At 45.4% G+C, this 21,182-nt stretch overlaps 1 protein-coding gene across 1 annotated transcript in view; it reads left to right on the top strand.

Moving 5' to 3' along the window:
- PKD1L3 (polycystin 1 like 3, transient receptor potential channel interacting) overlaps positions 1-21,182 on the top strand; it is a 1,100,724-nt gene that overhangs the window by 343,244 nt on the left and 736,298 nt on the right. The gene's annotated exons all lie outside the window — the stretch shown is intronic.

The following is a 21,182-nucleotide window of genomic DNA, read 5'->3' as shown; positions in this document are numbered from 1 at the left end:
GAAATCGCTGGAAGTTACCAATAAATCTATACTATATAAAACAATTTTTTTTAAAAAGGAAAATTTGCCATCAACAAAATACAAACAAAATTATTCTCGCTTGGCAGGTTACGGTAATATATTGTTGGTTCCTTTCCTCAAATACAATTAAATAGTGCGTGCAGGTAGGTGTAATTGCCAACTAGCACAGGGGACCCCCGTTTCTAGTGAAACAGCTGGGGTGCGCATGCCTACCTATATCTCAGCTGGGGATATGAGAGATAATTGTATAATACATTCACGAACCGGTGGTCAGAGTATCATTTACAGTTATGGTGCTCATTGGTTATGTCTCATAATGCGATAACAAATATTTTGAGTTTTACAACTGGGCTTTGTCAACAAATCAAACATTCAAATAATGTGAAGGACAGAAAATACTCGAGTTTCAAACCATTACGGTTCATTAAAAGTTAATTTGATTCACAGAAGACAAAATCAGGTAAGTAGCAAATCATAATCAGAATGTGTATGCTCTGAATAATATGCAAATCAAATATATCAAAATCATATTATTCAGAGGACAATCCAGTAGAGAGAGGACAAAAGTAGGCCTGGGCGGTAAATTCTGTTCCGCTTGCAGAATTTGGGTAATTTTGCGTTACGCGGAATTGCCAAAAATTCTGCGATTTGTTGCTTCGCTGATTTTTTTGCTTGTTCTCGCTTTCAAAATGCGTGTTCGCAAGATATTTCTCCCAAAGCTTGCAAACAGCGATCGCGAACAGGAAAAAAGCATCGCGAACACGCGAAACAAGCAATTCCGCATGTTCGCGAAAATGTTGCGTGCTCGTGGAGATTTTTACCGTTTTGCTGAGCTTTTTGTAGCGCAACTACGCAAATTCCGCCCACCCATAGACAAAAGAAAGTCAGTTCACTCCCTTGGTAGCGTGCTCTAATTATCCTATTCTGCACTGCTCTAAGCTGCACTGAAAATTCTCTGAACTCCAATCTATATTGTACTAACTTAAATACACAATTCTAACATTTACACACCTACACGCAGTTTTTATAAGGCTATCCAGTCCGGTTAAAGCTAGATGTCACAATTATGTGTTCATTAGCTTCTCAGGACTCTTCAAAATACAGGCTTCTCTTAGCGTCCTTCAAACTTACACTATCTGTAACAAAATGAGATACATGTATCAAGATTTACTCAGCAGGTGTCTTCTTGAATGCGCTGTTCATTAAAACATTCAATGACTATTGTAAAGTAAAGAAAACATTTCTTCACATGGCAAAGAAGGCAACTTCTCTCCTACAAACACAATTTGCATCTCTTTGTGTTAATTGAAAACATTTTATATAAAAAAACCTTTGCAAATGCCCCATCTATCTGTCCATGAATATATCTATCTGTTACCTTCTAAATAGAGCTAGATCGAAAGCTTTTAGAGTTGACAGCTTACAGAAATCAACAAACATAATTGTGATTCAGTTAAGTAAGAGTCAATCTAAGGTCTAGACAAGGATAGCAATCAAATATTTAGATTCATGAACATAAATTTACTTAAAATATGGAGGTGAAAAATAGAAACAGCTTTAAAATATAGGGATACGCATTCTCGAAAAAAAATCAGTCCGAGCTTTTGTTGATAGGAAAGTAACTGATGACTCATTAAACTCCATTAGGCTTTTCAAATATATCAAAACTTTTTAAAGTGCATGCATGGCTCTGTTTTTGAACAGGAGTTGTATCCTGTTGGTGGAAAAATATAACTTGAGAATTTGAATCACGCATAATTACAGGGTTTTGGGCCTTCCTCGTTGCTAAATCTGTTTCTAGCCTCCAGCATTTGGCTGCAGACCTTCAGACGGACTGCTGTCATCATCAATGCCAGGTGATAACTGCATTTCTTTTATCTGACTTTGCTTTGGGGGCAGCTTTTCCCATCTGTCAAGAGATTTCAGCTCAGCAGCTCGATTTGCCAACATTTCATCTCTTGCTGCAATCCATCTCACCTCTTCATTTGAAAGAGGTATACAACGCCTCAATTGAAACTTTTAATTTTATTTCTTGGATGGTTCTTTATATTGCTTATTTATCTATATTTGTATTTTACCATCTCCTTAAATTATTGTGTAGCACTTTAGTGAAAGGGGCTTAAGGCTAGGAGCCTGATTTAGAACGGTGACGGGTATTCTGCCTGCCGAAATATGAATCCCGTTACATCCTTTAATTTTTTAGCAGATGGGATATCTGTCACCATTGTGATGGAGTAACCCACTTGCCGAGTTCTAAATCAGGCCCTAAGACCCAATACATATGGTTCTCAACTGTGGTAGTTCTTAATTGTGATGAGGTACAAGTTCATTATGGGAAATAAGTGAACTTCTTAGAGTACCCTGGGGACTGTATCTCAGTGATAGGCTCCAACCGGTCTGAAGCATTTCAGCATTAATGAGGAGAGATTACGACTAACAGAGTGCATGAAGAGGCATTGCTTAGAAGTTTTCATCAGAGGAAGTATTGTAAGGTATTGGCCAAAGTTTTAATAAAACTTGGGAAAGCCAATTGGTATCTGATTGAATGTACTAGCGCCTGTAAAGATAGGTGGATGCAGATATGCATTTGTCCATGTATTAGCCACAAGGAGCTGACAGATGGAAAGGCAGGTAGATGTAAATTAGTATCACTTGCATTTCTTTGCATGTATACCACTGGAGGTGGAAGGATATATCCAAAAATCCAATAGCATTAGGTGAAACAAAACACTTCTCTCGGATGAGCCAGAATCTAATTCATAAAGGTACCAGCTAATGACTGAAGGAGGCTAGTTAAAAGAAAATGGCTCCAGCAACATGAGAAAAATTTTGCTGGCAGCCATTACAAGACTTGGGGACTTAGCCTCCTATTCTGAACCCCATAGGCGTCATGGGGAGGGGTCGCCTGGCCTTAATAAGGCGAGGGGAAAGGGGCCACTTGGCTCCCTCCCATTTTATAAAAAAAGGCCATGGAGAAAGGGTCTGCAGGGCCTAATAAGGCCCGAAAGGGGGATCACATGGCCCTCTCCTCTTTGATGAAAAAAAAACAGCCCTGGGGATGGGCTACCCAGGACGTAATAAGGCTCTGGTGGCCTGCGGCCCACTCCCCTTTCATAAAAAAAAGGGCATGGGGATGGGGTCCCCTAGGCCTACTAAGGCCTGGGGATGGAGGCCATGCGCCCCCACCTCGACTTTAATTGAAAAAAACTGCCTTAGGGGATGGATTCCCCAGGGCATAAAGAGACTGGGAGAGGGGGGCTGCATGGCTCCTTCCCCTTTTTTGTAAGTTTTGGCCTCAGTGGTGGGATCCCTGGGGCATATAATGGCTTGGGGAAGTAGGCCCACAACCTCCATCCCATTAACCAAAACAAAGGTCCTGGGGGATGGGGTCCCCCGGGTCTAATAAGGATTGGGCAGTAGGCCATGCAGCCCTCTTCCCCTTCAAAAGAGATATAGCCCTTGGAGATGGGGTCCCCAGGGCCTTTTAAAGGCTTGAGGAAGGGGGCCCGAGGCCCCCACCACTTGAAAAGGAACTTCATGGGAAATTGTTTCACAGGAGTCTTTTAAAGGTTTGGGGATGGCGGGGCCGCATGGACCCCTTCCCCTTAAAAAAAGAAAATGGCCCTGGGGACATAAACAAAAACAAATCAGCGAAAATTGCAGCATTTCCTCTGGATTGTGTAAAAAAAAATGTTGGCCAGGGCTGCTTAGTTTTATTAATGGGAGGAGGGCGCACGTACTCCCCCTTCCCCAGCCTTTACAGGCTCCAGGGATCCCATCCCCGGGGCAGAAATTATTGTATGTGGGGAGGGTGGAAGCACGTGCCCCATCTCCGTGCCATCACAGGCCCCAGGGAGCCCACCCTGTGCCGAAATTAATCAATATGGAGAGGTCCGAAGCAAAAACTAATTACAAGGGAGGTGAGCAGACAGCACCCCTCCCTAAGCCATTAATGGCCCCAGGAACCCCATCATCCAGGGCAGCTCATTAGATTTTTCCTGAGAAGCCCACCCCCGGCATAGCGGTTCCCCTGCCCCCATCAACGCTTTCATGGAAACCTGTGTTTGCTGCTGCTTGGTGGGAGCATTTTTGAATCTCCCGTCAAGCGGGTGCACACTCAAAGTTTTCTCCCAGGAGCTTTTGCAAGGCGGGCAGGGAAACAGATCAAAATATTGCTCCCGACCTGAGGGAGCAGCATTAGAAGTGCTTCTCCTGCTACATGCGGCGAGTCGGCTGGGGACGCTGGACCTTGGGACTCCCCCTGTGGCCCCCAACAAATGTATTGTGGGTGCCCTTGGTGAGTACCAGGGCACCCACCTTTAATGATGCAGTTCTAGAGTGATGACGTCCCCAGGGCCGGAAAAGGCTCGGGGATGGGAGACACGTGCCCCCTCTCCTTTAATTTTTGTAGTGGCCCTGGGGGGTGGGATCCACAGAGCCTAAGAAGGCTTGGGGAGGGGGGCTATGCGCCCCGGATATTTCATAAAAAAATGCCCTGAGGGATAGGGTCCCCAGAACCTAACAAGGCTCAGGGTAGGAGGGTTTGACACAGACCCCTCCCCTCTAATTTGAAAAAAAACGACCATAAGGACGGGGCATCAGGGCCTAATAAGGCCAGGGATGGGAGCTGCGCCCCCTCTCCCCTTTATTTTAAGAAGTGGCCCTGGGGAGGAGTCTTTTTGCTCTAATAAGGTCTGGGGAGAGTGGCCACAAGGCCCCCCTCCCCTTTTATCCCCCATGGCCTAATAAGGCTCAGTGAGGGGGGATCCCTTGCCTCCCCCTCCCCTTTGATAAAAAAAATGGACTTCATGATAAGTGTCGGGGGGGACCGGGGGACTTGTGATCCACCCCTTTCATAAAAAAATGCCCTGAGGATGGGCCCCCTGGGCCTAATATCGCTCGGTGGGGGGTATGCATCCCTCTACCTTTAACTAAAAAAATTGCCTCCAGGGCCTAAAGAGACTCAGAGGAAGCCCTTCGGCCCTTGATCTCACCTTTTGGGAAGACTGCAGCGCCCAAGCTGCATTGCGGCAGGAGCCTTGTCATTCCTGCGTCATCCCCGGGCGCCAGCTGGTGCATAAAGGCTCCGCCAGGCTCCCGCAGTGCGAGAAGCACTTCAGCCCTTGATCTCAACTTTTGCGAAGACTGCAGGGTCCAGGCTACATCGCGGCAGGAGCCGCATCATTCCCACGTCATCCCCAGGCGCCAGCCCGCGCATATAGGCTCCGCTGGGCTCCCGCAGCACGGGATGCGCACGGGCGTGCTTGGCCCGTGCCCGGGCTATGCTCGGGCCTTCCCTTGGCCCAAGCTTAGCCCGTCTGCGCCTGTCAGAGACCGAGGGAGGCCGGGCTGGGCCACGTTATTGATATTTGTTAACGGACTTGAAGTAAACGAGTAGAAGAACGCTCAACTATTAAGGTACTGTCATATTAATTTTCTCCCCTATAGCCTGGCTTCTGCTTCTGCTTAAAGTCTAGACACAGCCAGGGTGTAGTTGGGACCCTAGATGCATTTCTGCTGAGGACTGAGTCAGCGCTCATCCACGAAATAGAACTCACAGAGCGAAGAATATCCTTGGAGCCGCAAAATAGCGATAATCGAACTGCACCTATCATCTCTGTTTCTACTGCCCCAGTTCCTCAACTGAGCTTGAAAGCTAATGTATCCCAAAATGACACACTGTATTCAACAACCTTGGACCCTGAATTGATTGAAACCACTAAGGTTCATGTTACATGTGATAATCTAGATGATCCTGTAAAAACGACCAGGCTAAATGTTATCACACTGTGCCAAAAAGCACAATTTTAAACTAATCATGCGAATAGTCTTGAACCACTCTATAAGAAAAGAAAGGGACAAACTGGGAATAAACAATACTTTCCACTGTTAAGAATAGGACCATAGACAAACATAAATTCTGTGATTGAAGTAAAAAACAGAATGAACTACAATGCACAAGTGCAGCAGGACTAGTATCAGATAGCGATGGGAATTCTTCCAAGGTTAAAGACATAATTCCCAAGAATTCCCAGAGTACACATGTAGGAAATGACCCCCACTTTATTAGTGAGAAAGCTCAGAGACCCCAGACCCCAAGTATCTCGGAAGGTAGACTTTCGAATCAAAGAACCTCGGGTAGTCCACACACCAACCTACACTTACCACCCTAAGCAACTCCTTGCACTGTAATCCTAGCCAATGTCCCCCCGCTGACATCAAGTGCACCAGAGCACTGGTCTGCATTGAGGAACAAAGCATTACATTTCCTGAGGAAGAGGACGGGCATCGATGAGGAGTTATTTGTGGAATTTAAAATGGCACGTCGGATTAGGTGGGTGGGGAAATCCGCGAAAAAATTTGCAGGCAATTGTATCGTTCTAACATTTAGAACTCCACGCCTAGTTAAGATAATCCTAGAACGGACAAATACCTGGTCTGCATGTTCAAGGGGGGTTTCTGTCTTACCGCTGGGCTTTTTCTATGAGCCACCTAGACCGCCGTGGTCTGTTGGGGGTAAAGAGACATCTAGGTTAGATAGTCAGTATCCTGTGCATCCTCCCTGGTATCACCCAAACGGCTATGAGGCACTGATTGGTTTGGGAGATATTGATTGACTGGCGCCTGAGAGCTCCTGGGAAGATAGATATCACAATGAACCAGAGACAGTCCCTAATTTATTAAATGGTAGTAGGGACCATATTTATTTATCTGATCAAGAGGATAGCGCTAATTGCCCATTACATTTGTTTCCAGACAGTGAAGAGAGGGTCAATAAGGATACACACATCGTGCTAGCAGCACAACCCATCCTTTACACAAAAGGGACAGGGGCAGTGGGATACTGTCGAAATGACTCTCTATTGAGACTTATCTATTGGAACATTGCGGGAATTAGATCTAGACTATCAGATGAGGTTTGGCTACAATATATTAAGAAATTCGATGTCATTTGTACCCAGGAAACATGGAGTAGGGAGGAAGTCATTATTGATGGTTTCTGCTCATTTAATGTTCAAGCAACTCCATCTATTTCAGGGAGAGCAGAAAGAGGATTAGTGACTCTGATTTCTGTTAAATGTGTAGCCATAAAGATTGAGAACATAGCTGACTCCCCCTGGTATCAGATCATTAAGATCGGTACTCTGATTGATGTCCCAATACTATTGATTAACCTGTATTATAATATTTTTTATCAGAACAATTGTGGGATTATTAATACCCTCAAAGAGGAAATTGATATGGCTGGGGTTAAAAAAATCCCTCAGTGCTTAATATGGGTGGGTGACTTTAACTGTACTTTGTGTCAGCATAGTTCGCAAACGGTATGTGGGCTTCTAGATACCGAAAACAAACCACTTTGCCATTTTAAGCACTCTTCATGTGGTGAAGCATTAAATACCATAATTGTTGTAAACAAACTATGTTTTGTTGATACTCTGGTTTGCATGCCACACATACAGTACCCCACATTTTTGGGGGGTTGGGCAAGTACTATCGACTTCATGTTAATATCTAGAAAATGTGCTCACCTGGTAAATAGCTTTGCTGTAGAACCTAACCCTGTCAGTGATCACAATCCCTTCATTGCCAGCCTGCATGTAACAGCTTTTAAGGGGGACAGTGATGAAAGTCCATTAATATATAATCCAAATCAGGGGGTGAGACTAAAATGGAGTAAAATAAAGGCACCTACATTTGAGAAGGGGATTGTGACATCAAACCTCAGTCAAATTTGTATATGCCTATCTGATGATTCTACCGCGGAGGAGGTCAGAGTGTTTTGAAAGAATTTGTAAAGATGTGGCCAATAATTTAACAAGAACAGTAAAAAGAAAGGCTCCACAAGAAATTAGATGGTTCAATGCAGAGTGCTCTAGAGCACAAAAAAATCTTAAAAAGGCCCTGCATACAGTCCCCCGTGATAGGGAACTAATTAGGACAGCAAGAGAAACCTATAAAAATGTAATTAGACATAGAAAGGATGAACTTAAAAAACTTGCTTGGAAAGATCTCGAGAGAGCTAGCGCTCTCAATGATTCTGGGGGTTTCTGGGAAGTTATAAATATGAAGCTTGGGAGTCACATTTCTCAAATATATTCAAACCAAAAGGTTTACTACCGTATGACCAAAGAGATAAAATAGTAATTAACTCAAAAGCTGCGGATCAACGTAGTTTATCTATTGCTCTTGGTGAGGTTGAAGAGGCATTGACAAAGGGCATTCCCTCAAAGGCACCAGGTCCGGGGGGGGGGGGAGGCAGCGCTATTTGCTTAAATGTAATCTACAACTATGTGCACCATTGTTGGTAAATCAAATCAGTAATAGTGGGCCACATTCCTAGTTCGTGGAAAGAGGCAGTGGTGGTACCAATATATAAGAAAGGTAGTGGGTATGACCCTGTATGCTACAGGTCCATTTCTTTAATTGATGCCACATGCGAGGTCCTGGGGAGAGTAATCCTTGCTCACCTGGAATCGTGGGCCAATGATACTGGTCTAATGTCCCCTACCCAATATGGTTTTAGGAAGGGAAAGGGGACAAGCGAACAGTGTCTTAATCTCTCTTTAATCATGGGTAGGTACATGAAGGCCAGGGGAGGTTCGACCCACCTGGCCTTCATGGACTTATCCAGTGCATTTGATACAGTTAGTCAGGGTAAGTTATGGACACTTCTGGACAAAATGGGCTTTGAGGAAATTCCTATCACCCTTTTATGCAGGCTGCATGCGTCAACCACTGTCTCTGTTCGTTACTGCCCAGGAGGAGAGAAGACTAGGCCTATTGCCTCAACAGAGGGCTTTTGATAGGGCTGTATCCTGGCTCCTTTTTTATTTCTTTTATATACAACTGGGGTGGAGGAATTTTTATTAGACCAGCACCTGGATTATTTCAGTATAGGAGGGCAGTTGGTCCCCTTATTATCATATGCCAACGACACGGTCTTGATGACCTTAATTGCCAATAGCCTTCAAAAAGTGTTGATTGCTTTTACTAATTTTATGACTGGTTTGGACCTGAAAGTACATTTTAGTAAATCGTTCATCATGGTATGTGGCCCCAAGTATGTATACTAAAACGCGAACATTTGTGGTAAAAGAAAAGATCATTGACAAGGTACCCCATTTTACATACCTCGGGAATGTTTTTAATAACAAATTAAATTGGGACCATTTGATTTTGGCCAGGGCCCAACATACTTGTAGAATTATAGAGGGGCTGTTCCGTTTTGCGTCCAAACTGGGACATAAGCCAGTGGCAGAAATGTTGACTTTATATAAATCAAAATGCCTCTCGGTTGCAACATATGGGGCAGGAGTATGGGGTCACCATGAAAGCAGCCGGATACAAATTTTAGAAAATAAATTCCTGAAAAGATTACTGATGATTCCCATTAGCTCTCCTCCTAAATGTTGTCACTCTAAAGTGGGGTTAGACTATGTCAGACATAGAATAAATATTGCCCCACTGATCCTTTGGAGAAAGGTATGGAGTTAATATTTTCAAGGGCGATCATTAGAGACTGTATGAATTTGGAAAAGGCCCTGTTTATTCTCTGGCTTTGTTATGTCAAAAATACTTTCTATAGGATCGGCTTGGGACACTACTATGATAATCCTTATGGTATTCAACCTAAAATGGAATCAATCATAAAAAATGCATATTATAATTAAATAAGTACCACAGATCGGGAAAATGATGCTTTTATTGATGGGTTGCTACTTCATCAGCAATTTTATGTGTCTTTTACTATTCAAACACAAGCTTGTTTCCTTTTAACTAGGTTTCGTCTTTGCACTTTGCACTTTCTTGTGGCTTTTCCCAAACAGGCGAGTTGGTGTGAGAGACTGACTCCCTGTCCCTGTAATAACTTAGCCCAACAAAGTATTATGCACTTTATGCTGTTTTGCACACTTTATAAAGATATTAAGGCACGCTTTCTTAAGCCTCTTTTAAAGAAAATTCTCCCTGTTCGTATCAAGAAGCTTTTAATTATCTACGATCTTTGTCCACTACTGTAATTTTTAGTGCTATGCTCAACTTCCTTAGAACTGCGCTGTCGATTACGAAAAGGGATGAATTGTTACTGGAAAATTAACTTGATGGAATGTTGTATTTTATCAAAAATTTGTTTTAAAAAACTGAGAACTTTTACATGAAATCACCCCAATTTTTGTATAGAAGATTAAAAAATATACATATTTTATGAATGTATGGAACACTTTTATGATTCATGTGAATCGAATAAAGTTATTTGAATTGAACTGACTCGGAGGGGGGTGCACATTGCCCTCTTCCCTCCCCTTTATTGTAAGTTTTGGGATTGGGGGTTGGCTCCCTGAGACCCATAATGGTTTGGGGAGGGGGGCCCTGTGGCCTCCCTCCCCTTTAGAAAAAGAAAACAGACTCTGGGGTATAGGGTCCCCAGGGCCTAATAAGGTTTTGGCGGTGGGCCACAGGCCCCACATCCCCTTTAAAAGAGATGTGGCCCAGGGGATGGTGTCCCCAGGGCCTTTTAAAGGCCTTGGGAGATGGAGTCCCTAGTGCCTAATGAGAATCAGGGAGGAGAGGGGGGGGGGCACGTCGCACCCCTCCCCTTAAAACAAGCATTGGAAATGCAATAGGGCTCGGATTAGGAAAGTTTGAGCTATTGGTATTATAAATGATTTTTTTTATTTATGCGTTATTTTTTAAAATAGCTAAGTTAATAGCTTTGTCATTTACAATGCCAATAGTTATAACTTTTGCAAATGTGACACCTATAGCATTTGTAATGCAACATGTTTTGTATTTACGTGAATTAGATGTATTGATATTACAAATAACAATGGCTTTTAATTTTTTTAAATAATTAATACTTAAATAATGTATTTATTTTGTAATGGCAATAGCTTAAACTTTTGTAAATAACTTTTGTGAAGATTATGTTCAGTGTTTTTTATTGTGACGAAAATCCAAGAACAGAAGTGAAATATTAACATATTTTTGTGATTTGTAATAAAGCTTGAAACATTGAGAGAACAGATTTGAACCAGTGATACTGTGGTGGTGCCGAGTGATGCTGTGGTGGTGCCGAGTGATGCTGTGGTGGTGCCGAGTGATGCTGTGATGGTGCTGAGGGGGTTAGAGGGTAAGTGAGGGTGTCTGAGGGTAAGTGAGGGTGTCTGAGGGGGATCACTGAAATTATATCGACCTCAAAATTATCGAGTTGCCATAATATCGTTGATAAAATATCGATGGACAAAATATCGACTGGCTATCTTTAAATAGGTAAGTACTAAAATATCGACTCTAAAATATCGAGTTACTAAAATATAGACTGTAAAAATATCGTTTTTTTAAATGTCTTTAAATGAAGTTAAAACTAATGTAATAATAAATATATGTATTATAAAGTTACTTAAAATTATTACATTAATGTTATATTAATAAATATTTATTGTAAATTAAAAAACATATAAAAAAATAATACATATATATTTATATTAAAAAAAAATTATTAAATAAACATATAATAATTTTACCGTAGCATAGCAAAATGGTTAAAATTTATTGTAACAACTGTAGTGAATTCTACAACAGCTAAAGCGTTGGATAGCGTAGGGGTAAAATGTACTATTCCCACGCTCCAGTGGGTGCAACAGTAGGGAAAGCGCTGGATAGCGTAGGGGTTAAAATTACTATTCCCACTCCAGTGGGTGCTACAGTAGAGAAAGCATTGGATAGCGTAGGGGTTAAAATTACTATTCCCATTCCAGTGGGTGCTACAGTAGGAAAGCGTTGGATAGCGTAGGGGTTAAAATTACTATTCCCACTCCAGTGGGTGCTATAGTAGGAAAGCGTTGGATAGCGTAGGGGTTAAAATTACTATTGCTACTCCAGTGGGTGCTACAGTAGGAAAGCGTTGGATAGCGTAGGGGTTAAAATTACTATTCCTACTCCAGTGGGTGCTACAGTAGGAAAGCATTGGATAGCGTAGGGGTTAAAATTACTATTCCTACTCCAGTGGGTGCTACAGTAGGAACGCGTTGGATAGCGTAGGGGTTTAAATTACTATTCCCACTCCAGTGGGTGCTACAGTAGGAAAGCGTTGGATAGCGTAGGGGTTAAAATTACTATTCCCACTCCAGTGGGTGCAACAGTAGGGAAAGCGTTGGATAGCGTAGGGAAAGCGTTGGATAGCGTAGGGGTTAAAATTACTATTCCCACTCCAGTGGGTGCAACAGTAGGGAAAGCGCTGGATAGCGTAGGGGTAAAAATTACTATTCCCACTCCAAAGAGTGCAACAGTAGGGAAAGCGTTGGATAGCGTAGGGGTTAAAATTACTATTCCCACTCCAGTGGGTGCTACAGTAGGGAAAGCATTGGATAGCGTAGGGGTTAAAATTACTATTCCCACTCCAGTGGGTGCAACAGTAGGGAAAGCGCTGGATAGCGTAGGGGTAAAGATTACTATTCCCACTCCAGTGGGTGCTACAGTAGGAAAGCGTTGGATAGCGTAGTGGTTAAAATTACTATTCCCACTCCAGTGGGTGCAACAGTAGGGAAAGCGTTGGATAGCGTAGGGGTTAAAATTACTATTCCTACTCCAGTGGGTGCAACTGTAGGGAAAGCGTTGGATAGCGTAGGGGTTAAAATTACTATTACCACTCCAGTGAGTGCAACAGTATAAAAAGGCAAAACTTCATAATTAATTATAATTTATAGAAATATTAGTACCAAGTAAATTTAATTTCCTATACCAATAACTTTTATTTACCAATTAATTTTAATTTCATGGACAATTATTAATTAATTAAACACTTTAATTAATTAACTTAATTAATTAATTAATTAATTATTGCTTTGCTTCCCACCCTTTTCCCCTATAAACCCACAACCCGCTACTGAAACTAATTTACTATAAATTAATTAATTATCAATTAATCAATTATTATTAATTACCAATTATTTTTTATTTAATTAACTATTATTAATTATTTTACAATTAATATTAATTTACATAATTAATTAATTATATTTAAATTACTTCCCACCCTATTCCCCTATAAACCCACTACCCGCTACTGAAACTAATTTACTATAAATTAATTATTTATCAATTAATATTTATTACCAATTATTTTTTTAAATGACCAATTATTAATTTTTTTACAATTATTATTAATAATTACATAATTAATTAATTATATGTAAATTACTTTCCACCCTATTCCCCTATAAACCCACCACCCGCTACAGATTTATATTACACAATTATTAAAAATTAGTAAAAACTTACCTTATTTTCCATTTTCTTTTGTCTATATTCTATCTAGTCGATATTATGTCTAGTCTATATTTTTGATTCGATATTTTGGCTATTAATATCGATATAACTCGATATTTTTGTAGTCTATATTATGTCTGGTCGATATTTTGTCTAGTCTATATTTTTTCCTCGATATTATGTCCAGTCTATATTTTGGATTCGATATTATGTCTGTTTACCGTCTGAGGGTTAGTGGGGGTGTCTGAGGGTAAGTCGGGGTGTCTGAGGGTAAGTGGGGGTGTCTGACGGCAAGTGAGGGTGTCTGAGGGTAAGTGTCTGAGGGTAAGTGAGGGTGTCTGAGGGTAAGTGAGGGTGTCTGAGGGTTTGCGACTAGTCTTCGAAATATAAAGGGGTTTGTCTGCCATCTATTAAGGCGCACTTTTTAGGCTAACTGCCCCACCCCGGGGGACAAGAAACACCCAAGATGTCCGGGAACAAGTGGGAGGAGGATGTTTACGGGGGTCGCTCTGAAGACTGGGTGACTTGACTTGACGGAGAACGCCTCTCATATTATGGGACAGAATATTCACATGTAAAAAATATTTACTACTTGCGGAAACACAGAAGCAAAACGTAAGTGTGCAAACGTACTTTTGCTATATATAGGCAAATGTTCCACTTAGTGAAAAAAATCTACCCGTCGCCCTGCACTCCAAGGAGTACCCACTGGGATTGTTGTGAATCCATCAAAACTGACAAATCTACTTCCACCTTAAAACAAAACCCATATGTGTAGACTTCTTACTGTTTAGATGTGGGTTTGTAAATCGGGCCTGCGGTGAGGGAGGAGAAGGAAAGAGGCACTAAAAAGACAAACGATTCACTCACCATGAAGTAGATATTGGCAGAGATATGTAAAGTATCGCAGAATTGTGTTTTGGTCAGCACTATCCAGAGATAATGTGCAGTTTATCACGCATTTGTTAGTCTCTAGAACTATGGGATTGCTGCGAGGCCATACTAATGGCAATACAGCATTATGTAACTCTCTGTGACAACATTTACTGTTAAAGGAAACTGCGTTGGCACAGATCTATAGACCGATAAGTTGGAAAAAACAATGCTAGGGGTCTAGGTAGCTGGTACACTTTCTAAAATAATAAAAAGAAAGACTTCTGCTGATTAAACCCAAGGCGGTGACATAACTGGCTCTCCGGGTTCATTTGCTGGAGCAAAAACATAAGTTGTTAGAACCGTAGTGGGGCCCATGGGACAATTGGGTGTTGACTCTAGTGGGTTACTGTACACAGTTGGGAGTTTAGTAGAGGGCGCGGGGAGAAGCTGTGATCTCACTAAAAGAAAATGAGAGTTCAGATAAACTTCTAATGTGTTCTGTATTTTAACTTTTTACCCGAATACAGAATATAAAGGAAAGGTAAAATCTTTAATATGGTTACAGGATATACATTAAAAGCAAGCAACAATGCATGGTGGCTTAAAATACTGTAAATGTTTAAAATGTAGCCGCATGGACCGTTTCATCTTAGGAATTAATGATAGCTTCTACAGCACAGACAATGTGGCCTCTTGTCAGAATCTTTAAAGACCTTTTGTCGCGATTAATCGAGTGTCTGAATGTGCCACAGCAGCAACAAAACGTACATACGTATTACGTGACAAAGCATAAGTGATCTTGAAACATGCTTTTTTAAAGCAACCCCACTGCATTAGTGTGGATGAGACAACGGCTGTGGGCTCCGAAGGCTCAACTATAATCGGGATAGACAGCTTCTGTAGTAGGGGATCTCTGTGTACAGATATAATCTAGTGAATAGTCCCGCCCATGTGCGTGGACCCCGGAGCACTCAAAAATAATCTCTTAAAGTGTCGAAAAGATGCAGAACTGCACAGACACTTAAGAGAGAATTTAAAGACATATAATGCAGCCTACAAACAGGCTACACTGTCCAGTACTTCAGCTAGAAATTCCACCAAAAATCCACAAAACAGCAAGCCTGTCCAGATTTCCCTTGCCTTCAGCAAAAAACCCCTCTGGAATGATAGAGAGGAAGACATGGACTAACAAGCCCCATAGGCTGCCATTATGTGGCTCAGAACAGGATACTGTGCCTTTAAGAGAACTTTCCAGAACTTCACAGTATCCCAGAATGCCCTGCAGGTCCCTCTACTTTCAGTTCTTTTTTCCGGCTCCTGCTAGCAGGACCCTGGAGCATTGAGCTCTCCCTTTTTGGGACTTATTTGGTGTTTTTTCACTATTTTTCAAAGATTTAGTACTTTATTGTACTGTGGGGCTTTTCTTCTTGGTTTTCTCACTCTGTTTTTTGTCGAATATGCCTGCCTTATTCGACAAATGCCCGGAGTGCTCCAGGAAAAAGGCCGGGTCGGACCACCATGAGGTGTGTATCCTCTGCCTTCCAGCTTCTCATGTTCCAGAGGAGTGTGTTATCTGCCAAGGCTTCTCTGGAAGGACCCTGAGGGAAAGGAAGAAGATCAGACTTCAGGGTCTCGAGGAAAGAAGACTGAAGGCACAAGGTGGGTCTGGAGGGGCTTCTTCTGCCCATGCTGAGGCTCCTGGGGGGCTCCCCAGGGGCAGGAAGACCAGCAAACGTCACCATTCTCCGCCTGGGTCCATTGCGCCCACTACGGCGTTGAGAGGAATGACTGCGGTCTGTTCCCCATCGTCGGAGACGAAATGACGTCGAGGCTCGGCGTCGAGGGATGTTACCAGACCTTCGAAGTCTCCGGTGTCTGTGTCATCGTCGACGTCGAGCGATCGGCGTCGACGAGCCAGGCGTCGGCGCTCCCCGTCGAGGCGATTTCGCCGTCGGCGAAGAGGAGGCGGGCGTTGTCGATGAGTTCCTCGCCGTCAAGGTCGCCGTCGAAGCCCAGGTCGCCGTCGAGGCGCAGGAAGTCGCCGTCGAGGCACAGGAGGTCGCCGTCGAGGCGCATGAGGTCGCCGTCAAGGCGCATGAGGTCGCCGTCGAGGCACCGAGGTTCAACTTCGAGGCACCGAGGTTCGACGTCGAGGCACCGAGGTTCGACGTCGAGGCACAAAAGGTCTCTGTCGAGGCATGGAAGGTCGCCGTCGAGGCGCCGAAGGCGTTCGACGCCGAGGAAGAGACGCTCGACGTCCAGGGGCCGACGCTCGCCGTAGGGTCGCCGTTCTTCGACGCCGAAAAGAGGTGGAAGTAGACCTGACACCGTGGGAGGTTCGCCTGAGTCCCAGGCTGGAAAGGAAGGGGGTTCGCCGCGCTCGGTGTATTCCGAGGTGTATACCCCGTCAGGGAAGATGACTCCCCCTCCTCCGTTACCGAGGGGTCCCTGTCCGAGGACACCTACTCCGCCTCCATTGCCTCCACCGCAGCCTGGATGAGGGTTGCCTGAGGAGCCACCTCCGGTTCCTCCGAGGTCGACTTTGTTGCCTAAGCTTCCGACGCCTCCAAAGGGTACGCCTAGACCAAAGGCTCCGTCCAAACCCAAGTCACCCGTTCCGGTGGACCCGGTTGATCGTCCTCGGCCGAGGAGGTCCCGTTCACGCTCCGGACGGAGAGGAAGATCAAGGAGTCGTCATAGATCCTCCACCAGATCAAGGCGTCGCCATAGGAGGAGGGGGTCCAGGTCCCGCACGGACTCTTACAGAACCCATACTTCGTATCGCCGACCTTATCGGACTCTCCAGAGACCAGGATCTCTCCAGTGGACGACATTGCCACGTTCCAGTAGGTTCTCCTGAGGAGAGCTGCGAAGTTAGGTATCACGGTGACGGCTCCAACACCTACGACGTCCGTGATATTCGAGACGCTTCACAAGAAACACTTGTCTCGACCTCTTCTGCCTCTGGTGCCTGGATTGAAGGAACCTGCGGAGGAACTGTTCCTCACTCCAGCGGTGGTGAAGGCCGCTTTGTCCCGGCTTCTGAAGGAGTACAGGGCCCGGATTCGGACCCTGCATTCCTGAGAATGGATCCGGTACCGGATTCGGTGATTGTGACGGCGGCCAGGAAATTACATTCTACCTCCCCGTCATCCACTGTACCGCCAGATAAGGAGAGTCGGTGGATCGACTCAGCAGGAAGGAAATCGTGTGGGACCGCTTCCGCAGCCATTAAAGCTGCCAGCTATACAGCTCTGCTAGGCCGTTACGACCGGGCGCTGTGGGACTCCCTTCAACAGTTCGTGGAACTGCTACCGAGGGACAAGAGGGAGGACTTCCAGGAGATCCTCAAGGAAGGGATGCTGGTTTCAAACCAGGTGATCAGTGCAGCGGCGGACACCTCCCTGTTGGCCGCACATGGTTACTGCCATGGAATCAACCAGCGGCGGCATGCCTGGCTACGGCTCACGTCACTCAAGCCGGAGGCCCAGCAGCGGGTGGCCAATCTGCCGTTTTCCGGAGAGACCCTTTTCGGTAAACACGCAGATGATGAGATGGCTTGCATGAAGTCAGAGGCAGAGACCCTGACGGCTGTGGGCTTGGAGAAGCCCAAAGAGAAGAAATCCTTCAGGCCTTTCCAGAGGCGCTACGGCGCACAGGGACGAGGACCGGGACAGTCTTCGGGACAGCAGCAGCAACAACAGCAGCAGTTCCGGAGACCCTTCCAGAAACGTCAGAAGGGTAGAGGGGGCCAACAGCCCTCTACCGCGAACAAGGGCCCGGCCGGGTCTCGACCCTGAGCGGTTACTTCCCCTTCATCCGTTACCCGCTCCGGTGGGGGTAAGCGTTCAATTTTTTCTGGCAGAGTGGAGAAAAATTACTCAGGACAAGTGGGTGCTGAATATTGTTTGCAATGGATACAGTCTTCGGTTCATCAGCCCTCCTCCAGCGATCCCTCCGGTCAGCTCGCAGTATCAACTGCGTGAGCTCCAGGCGGAGGCCGATATCCTGTTGAGGAAAAGGGCGATAGAAGACGTACCTCTGTCACAGAGAGGAAGAGGTCTGTACTCCCGGTTCTTTCTGGTTCGCAAGAAGGACAAGAACGAGTTCAGGCCCATTCTGGACTTGAGGCAAGCAAACAAGTGGATTCGCAGAGAAAAATTTCGCATGCTGTCGTTGCATCAGATTTATCCTCAGTTGCAACAGGGGGACTGGCTTTGTGCCATAGACCTACAGGATGCGTACTTCCACGCGCCCATCGCGTACAAACACAGGAAGTTTCTGCGATTTCAAGTCGGCACCAACCATTATCAATACACAGTGCTGCCATTCGGGCTGAAATCTGCGCCCAGGACATTCTCGAAGTGCATGGCAGTGGTAGCGGCACACTTCAGGAAGAACAAGGTGTCTGCCTACCCGTACCTGGACGATTGGTTTATCAAGGCCTCCTCCTTCTCGGAAGCTCAAGCAGACTTCCAGAAGACGTGCGTTCTCTTGAACAAGTTGGGGTTGCACATCAACATGTCCAAGTCTGTCCCGATCCCGGTCCAGTTCATTCAATACTTGGGAGCCACCATCAATACGCTGTCAGCAAGCGTGTCTCCTTCGGAGGAGCGACGGCGATCGATCCTTCGGAAGGCTCAGGCTCTTATGACCGCTCCATCTACAGCAGTGAAGACGGTGTCTTCTCTACTGGGGTCGATGGCCTCTTGTATCTTCCTCACTCCTCATGCACGACAACACATCAGACCTCTGCAGGAGTGCTTGGAGGACCAATGGGACCAGAGGAAAGGATCTTGGGATGACAAGATACGACTGTCTCTGCATGCTCTTCAGTCTCTGAAGTGGTGGTGTTCTGCGGAGAATCTTCTCAGAGGGGTTCCCTTCCACAAGGACATTCCTACTCAGACTATCGTGACGGATGCTTCTCTCCACGGCTGGGGAGCGCATTCGGGAGACTTACAGATTCAAGGGACGTGGTCTCAGACGGAGTCCACGTATCACATCAATTTCCTGGAACTCAGAGCTGTTCACTTGGCACTGAAGGCCTTTCATCCGTCCTTCCAGACCAACTCTCTGCTTGTACAGACGGACAATACGACCACTATGTATTACCTCAACAAGCAGGGGGGGTCGAGATCGCGCACCCTATCTCGGGAGGCGCAGACGATCTGGCGCTGGCTTCTGGCCAGAGGATTGACGATAACGGCCACCCATCTGCCAGGTGTGCAGAATGTTCAGGCAGACGCACTGAGCAGACTGATTCAGGAAAACCACAAATGGGTCATAAACGACGACGTACTAGGAGAAGTCTTTGAAAGGTGGGGGACTCCAGACGTAGATCTGTTTGCCACCGCCGAAAACAGCAAATGCCGAGACTTCGCCTCCAGGTACTACCAGCAAGGGATGCTGGGGAATGCACTCTGGATCAACTGGTCGAACAGCTTTGTTTACGCTTTTACGCCCATTCCCCTGATTCCAGCGGTGCTCATCAAGCTGTCCCGGTCCAGGGCACGGATGATCCTGATTGCCCCGGAATGGCCCAGACAGTGGTGGTTCACGGACCTTCTACACCGGTCCCTTCTTCCACACATACGGTTGCCGTGCAGGCCGGACCTTCTCACGAAGTTCGGGGGGCAGATGTTGCACCCCAACCTCTCGTCCTTGAGTTTGGCGGCATGGCTCCTGAGATAGTGCAATATGGCCATTTGAATCTGCCCGAAGATTGCATGGACATACTGAAGGAGTCTAAGAGACCTTCCACTCGGACTTCCTACGCTTACAAGTGGAATAGATTTTGTGTCTGGTGTGTGTCCAGGAACTTTGACCCAACGACGTGCAAGGAAGATGTCATCCTTCCTTACCTTCTGCATTTGGTGCGGTCTAGCCTTAATCCCTCGCCTCATTCTTCCATGACAAAATCGCCGACATTCATAACAGCTTTGACAACCAACCCGTAAACCAGTCAACCCCTCTCACCTCCGAACCTATACCTCCTCCGAATTACCTTCTCAACTGGAACCCAATCACCACAGAAGACACCATTCGCCTAATGAACTCCATCCACTCAGGATCCCCTACAGACCCATGCCCCCATCACATCTTCAACAAAGCAGACTCTATTATCGCACCCCATCTCCGAGACGTCATCAACTGCTCTCTCAACTCCGGCACATTCCTAGAACAATGGAAACACGCCGAACTCAGCGCCCTTCTGAAGAAACCCACAGCTGACCCCACCGAACTCAAAAACTACCGCCCCATCTCGCTCCTCCCATTCCCTGCCAAAGTCATTGAGAAAGCCATCAACAATCAGCCCGCCGCCTTCCTCGAAACCAACAAATCACTCAACTCCTCACAGTCTGGCTTCCGAGCCAAACACAGCACCGAGACCGCCCTCATCGCAGCAACAGACGACATTCGAACACTACTGGACAACGGAGACACAGTCGCCCTCATCCTCCTTGACCTCTCCGCAGCCTTCGACACAGTCTGTCACAGCACCCTAATACAACGCCTCAGCAACATCGGAATTCAAGGAAAAGCATTGGACTGGATCATCTTGTTCCTCGCTGGAAGAACTCAGAGAGTCCGCCTCCCCCCTTTTAAGTCAGAGGCCACCGAAGTCATCTGCGGCGCTCCTCAAGGATCTTCTCTCAGCCCTACCCTCTTTAATGTCTACATGAGCCTGTAGGAGAGTAGGGTCTGCAATCCTATGATCACCCAGATTTTTTGCTTTTGTTTCACTGGTTTACGACTTTCTCTGGCTGTGGGCCTGCCAATCAGACCCACAGCCTAGCTGTTCTCTCACTAAATTGACATGTGTACCTTAGGTGCATTATCCAATTGGAACTGGGCCACCTTATCAGACCCTGTAACTCAGGGCATAGGTGTACCCAGGGCCTACCAGGGGCTGAAGCATGTATTATGCCACCCCTGGATGGCCATCTAAATCTGACACAACTGGCTGCACGACAGCTGGGGCAAGGTGGTGTAATCACCCTTTGCTTTAGATA

The sequence above is a fragment of the Lissotriton vulgaris genome, chromosome 12, assembly GCF_964263255.1.
Source record: "Lissotriton vulgaris chromosome 12, aLisVul1.2, whole genome shotgun sequence".
NCBI lineage: Eukaryota > Metazoa > Chordata > Amphibia > Caudata > Salamandridae > Lissotriton > Lissotriton vulgaris.
This window is presented reverse-complemented; position numbering and strand designations above follow the sequence as displayed.